This window comes from Ceratotherium simum, chromosome 33 (assembly GCF_057802395.1).
Source record: "Ceratotherium simum simum isolate JZ-2026a chromosome 33, ASM5780239v1, whole genome shotgun sequence".
Classification (NCBI taxonomy): Eukaryota; Metazoa; Chordata; class Mammalia; order Perissodactyla; family Rhinocerotidae; genus Ceratotherium; species Ceratotherium simum.
In genome coordinates, this window is record NC_141932.1 from 339252 (window position 1) to 345256 (window position 6005).

Genomic DNA, 6005 nt, shown 5'->3' on the forward strand with positions numbered 1-6005 from the left:
CTGCATGAGAGGCCCTAAGTGAGAAGAACCATCCAGCTGATGCCAGTCAACTTATAGAATGGTGAGAAATTAAAGAAGTCATTGTTTTAAACCGCCATGTTTGGGATGTTTGTTACACAGTATCAGAAAAGTGAAACTGGCTTGTGGATTTTTAGCTCCTAAAAGTCTCTCCTTCTTGCTCTTTCCTATTTCCACTACACAGGCCTTAGTTCAGGCCCTCATCATTGTTTTTATAAATGTAAAAATTGTGTTTTTGAACAAGTAATACATTCCCATGGTTAGAAATTCATAAGGTACAATGGCTATCTTGTGAGATTTCCCTCTCTCCCTTGACTCCCACCACCAATTTCCCTCCTTCATGGGTAACTATTTTTAGTTTCTTGTGTGTCCTTCTGGAGGTATTTCATGCGTTCACAAGTAAATATGTATAAATATTTTTCACCCTTTTACACAAGTGGTGGCTACCACACATTGAATTTTATCTTGCTTTTATTCACTTAATAATTTTCTGGAAATCTTTCTTTCTTTTTTTTTTTTTTTTTTAAAGATTTTATTTATTTTATTTTTTCCCCCCAAAGCCCCAGTGGATAGTTGTATGTCATAGCTGCATATCCTTCTAGTTGCTGCATGTGGGACTCGGCCTCAGGATGAACGGAGAAGCGGTGCCTCAATGCGCACCCGGGATCCGAACCCGGGCCACCAGCATCGCAGCGCGCGCACTTAACCACCAAGCCACAGGGCCGGCCCTGGAAATCTTTCTATACAAGCATATTGAACCATTCTTTTTATTATTATTATTATTATTATTATTATTATTATTATTTTGGTGAGGAAGATTAGCCCTGAGCTAACATCTGTGGTTAATCCTCCTCTTTTTGCTGAGGAAGACTGGCCCTGGGCTAACATCCATGCCCATCTTCCTCTACTTTATATGTGGGACGCCTGCCATAGCACGCTTGATAAGCGGTGCATAGGTCTTCACCCAGGATCCAAACCTGTGAACCCCAGGCCACCAAAGCAGAGCATGCGAACTTAACCACTACGCAACGGGGCTGGCCCCTCCCTCCATTTATTATTTTTAACAGCTTTACTGAGACATTAGTCACAATTCATCTATTTAAAGTGGGACCCAACTAGAGCATAGAGACTTTCTGGGGCCAAAAAAATGACTTTCAAGTTAAGAACCTCAGTAGACAAACTGGGACAGAGGAGGGTCTCTGTTGAGAACCACAGAAGAAATAGCTCACGACAGAACAAAAATATAAAGAGACGGGAATCTTGATGGAAAAGATGAGACCTGGTAGACAGATCCAGAAGACCTCATGGGCAAATAATGGGGACTCCAGATGGAGAAAGGGGAACAGAGGAAGAAGCTATTCATCAAAGCAATCACTGAGCAAAGTTTTTTTGTCCCCCAGAAGCCCCCAGTGCATAGTTGTATATCCCAGTTGTAGGTCATTCTAGTTCTTCTATGTGGGACACCGCCTCAACATGGCTTGATGAGTGGTGAGTAGGTCCACGCCTGGGATCCGATCTGGCGAACCCTGGGCCGCCAGAGCAGAATGCGCTAACTTAACTGCTGCACCACTGGGGCCGGCCCCGAGGAAACTTTTCTGATGTGACGAAAATCCTTGTCAGTCCATGGAAAGGGCTCACTGTGTTCCCGGCAGGAGATATGTATTAACCTATTTGAAAACCTATTTGGTCACAAATGTGTGTGTGTGTTTTATGAGTGTATGAATGTAAGTATTGTGACGCTTATGTCAAGCTTGTTAATCTTTGCTTCATGGTGAATCACTGCTTCCTCAGCCATTTTTCTGAGAGAAATATGTTAGAGTTTGCCCAAATGACTGTAGATTTATCCATTTTCCTAGTATTTCTTTTTCTTTTTTTTTTTTTTAATTTATTTATTTTTCCCCCAAAGCCCCAGTAGATAGTTGTATGTCATAGCTGCACATCCTTCTAGTTGGTGTATGTGGGATGCGGCCTCAGCAGCGGTGTGTCCGTGCGCGCCCAGGATCCGAACCCGGGCCGCCAGTAGCGGAGCGCGCGCACTTAACCGCTGAGCCATGGGGCCGGCCCATTTTCCTAGTATTTCTACCGGTTTTCAGTTGGACTATTTCTAATGGTTCACGGCCATTTAAAATCTTTGTAGATTTTAACTTTTATTTTATAAAATATTTTAAATATTTTATATAATATTTTATAAAATATCCCTGTGCAAAACAGAGAGGGTTATTGTGTCAAGTGGTCTGAAACCTTGTAAAGTTCTTCATATCCAGACAAGTCCCTTTCCAAACTCTGCCCCTTGACACTTCTCCATCGGTGTGTCTCCCTCACCAACCCCTGACGTAAGGCTTTACAATTTTAATACAATCTTTGCAAAGCCATTGGGCAAGGAACAGTGACTCACCTTTTAAGTTCTTATTTCCTTAATCACCTAGGTTAGATCTACGTACCTACTGCTAGGCCATGTTTGAGTCATTTCGTCTAAGGACTTTGGTTTGTCTTAGCGTTACTTTTGCCAGCTAGTTTCAGACCATTTGCCTACCACAGATCATTCTATGTTTGTTCAGTCAGCATTTATCGGGTACCCTCTCTGCTCCGGATTCTCTGGGGCAGACCCCCTTGGGCCCTCTGCCTGGCAGCCAGGAACAGCTCCCTTGTCTCCCATCTCATGGGAGAAAGCTGCTGGGTTGCTCTGATCATCTTCCTCGGGAGCTCAGCACAGATGGGGCCAAGCACCAGGAGAACCACCGGGCGAGGTGACCTTGCAGGGATTGAGCGTTTCCGAGGGCAGGCTGCAGGGTGACTGGAACCCCCCAACTAGCAGAGAAAGGCTCCTGCTAAGTGGCCAGACGTAAAGTCCTCAAATTTGGATCGACAGGCTATTTTCCACCTGGGATGGCTGGGTGTGTGGCCTCAGTGTGCAGCAGGCAAAGGGTGATCTCTCCTTACTTGCTCTGAGCCCAGCATGTGGGAAGGGTTTCCACGTGTGCAGGAGACACAAAAGCCACCACTGAGCTATCTGCATCTTCTCAGCTCCAACTGGAGGGCCTCTCTCCACATGCTCTACTCCCCCTCCCACCTCTGAGAACACAGCTGGGCACAGTTCTGTCATTTGGAGCGACACTTTTCCCTCTAGAGATCCTAGTTCCAGCCTGGACTTGGCCACTAACTCACTCTGTGTCCCTGAAAACCCCCTCACAGGATGACTGCTTGGTCCCAGCCTGTGCAGTAGGAAATGGCACCTGGGGAACATTCCTCATCTAAAGGGAGGGGACTGAGGAACAAAGAGGTGAGTATAAGTGTCCTAGGCCACACAGCACCTTGAGGAAAACTTGCTGAATGACTAGTGGGTCCATAATCTTGTCCAAACTCTTCTGATTCCCCCCCAAATCTGCTCCTGTTTCCTCCCTCATCCCTCCAGTGCTCAAGTAAAGAAATACAATGAAATAAAATAAAAATAAAAAACCGTTCTCCAACATTTCTTCATTGAACAAAGAATGGCCATTATGTACCAGGAACTGTTGGTGGTGAAGATGACAAAGTTGCTACCTTCATGAGCTGACATTTTTTGTGTGTTTGGGTAGTGGGAGCGGCGGGGTTAGAGAGTAAATAAAAGTTCCAGAGTAACTTGCAGAGTAAATAAAAGTTTCAGCTGGTAAACTGGACTCAGACATTATCAAGAATGTTTAATATGTAAATTTGTATATTATGTTCAGGGAAGTTATAAAAGAAAAAAATGGAGCATTATTTTTTTGTTCTCTTATCAAGACACTGTGGCATTTAAGCTAAGCCTGGACTTAGTGGTTAAGTGCGCGAGCTCCGCTGCTGGTGGCCCGGGTTCGGATCCTGGGCGCGCACCGACGCACCACTTCTCCAGCCATGCTGAGGCTGCGTCCCACATACAGCAACTAGAAGGATGTGCAGCTATGACATACAACTATCTACTGGGGCTTTGGGGGAAAAATAAATAAACAAATAAAATTATAAGCTAAGCCTGGAGCAGTCCAAATGGGATTCAAGTCTGGAGGTGGAATCCCACAAGATGGAATCACGGAAAGGAACATCAAGACAGGTGTGATATGTTCCAGAAAACCAATCTCAAGCAAGAACTATATGAACCATGTGCTTTATCCACTTGTGTAGCCAGAGCTGCAATTTAAACAGTTTAATGGAACAGGTACTGTGAATACTGCTAACTGTATTCATGTTTGTAGAGGTATGAAAGCTTGTGCAAAAAGGATTAACACAGCAGGCCTGAGGCTGTGAGTTTTAGAAGGTCCTGTTTGCAGGGCTGGCCCTTGGCTGGCACCTGGGAACTTGGCTCTTAGAATGTTGTCTGCACCCTAACTGATAAGGATGTCTCCCTGTGCCTAGACTGTGCAAACAATGCGATTTACACTGAGCCCCCCCTTTCCTTCTGGGAGTCCGGAATGTGGTACATGCTAGGCAGAAGGTGCCTACTTGCCTGGTCCCCAGTGCGCTTTGTATGACCCCCTCAGGGGAGGGAGAGCATTGGGAGCCTGCATGCAGGTTCCTCCAGCCTTTGCATGTCTTTTCCCTTATGATCCAACTGTGTATCCTTGTTATACCGCTGCAATAAATCTAGCCTTGAGTACAACTATATGCTGAGTCCCATGAATTCTTCTAGAAAATCTCTGGATGTTGGGTTAGTCTTGTGAACCCCCAATAGTTCCACTGCTAGTTGTAACAAAACATGTGGATGCATTTGTTTTATGTTAAAAGCAGCCCCTGGGTCACCCCTAACAGATCTGGTATCTGTTTAGGGTCTTTTTTAAAGTAAGCCACAAATCTAAGTGAAACCAACAAAGAGGAAACAGACAAAGTCATGCATCGCTGAAGGGGAACACGTTCTGAGAAATGCATCGTCAGGTGATTTCATCATTGTGCAAACATCACAGAGTGTACTTACACAAACTTACATTGTATAGCCTGTTGCACATCTAGGGTACATGGTACTAATCTTATGGGACCACTGTCGTATATGCAGTCTGTTGATGACCAAAACATCATTATGCAGCGCATGACTGTATATGTATATACAATTCCAAGATTCCTCTTTACAAAAGCTTACCAAAAAAAAAACAGAGAAAGTGTCCTTGAACTATGCAAATACCTAGGTACCACCTCAGCCTAAGTGGACTCTCTGAAGACGGGCCTGGGAACCTGCAATTCTAACACCTCCTTTCAGGTGGGTCTTATGCACATTTCCATTTGGAACCACTGGCCTCTGGGTCTGAGAATCATTTTGTGTGGAAAGGTCTCAGATTCCTATTTCAAATGAGCCCACTTCTTGGGTCCTGAAGAGCCTCAGGTTTCTGACTCATGAAAGGGTAGAATACCTATCAGACAGGGCTGGATGCACTCCCTGTGTACACACCAGCTGCTGTCCTTCCACTCCCTGCACACATATCCTTCCTGTGTGACTCCCACAGGGTGTAGTCACCAGGAGTACATGGCTGCCAAGCCCGTGTGGTGTCTCCATTTCGGAAAGAAGGGACTTGAGCACACTGCAACATCACAGGCATCTTCCGTACCTGAGCCTCTAGTAGCACCTTCCTTGAACGAGGCTACTTTCGAGACTTGCTGAATGGAAACATGTCTCAGATGTTTGGTCAGCAAGCAGTCAAACAACATTCACTCTGCAGGATCTCTTGGACAGGTCCTTCCTCCCAGGCTCCAGCATCTTCTGAAAGCTATACAACGTTGGTCCCAGGAGCAGGACTGAGTGTTCAACCAGGAAGCAAAGTCCCTACCTGTTCTGTCCAGCCCACCGTAGGCAAGGGATTTCCCATCTCAACCTCAGGGTTGTACATGAATCATGAGGGCTATGTTACTTAAAGGGGTTTATGAAAGGTACCCGGTAACCGCCAGAGTGACCTTGGGGAAGTACATTCAGTACCTGGTGGCTATGCAAACTCACACACCTGTCTTGCCCCTTCAGAAGGGATTCTACTGGGCCGGCCCTGTGGCTTAGC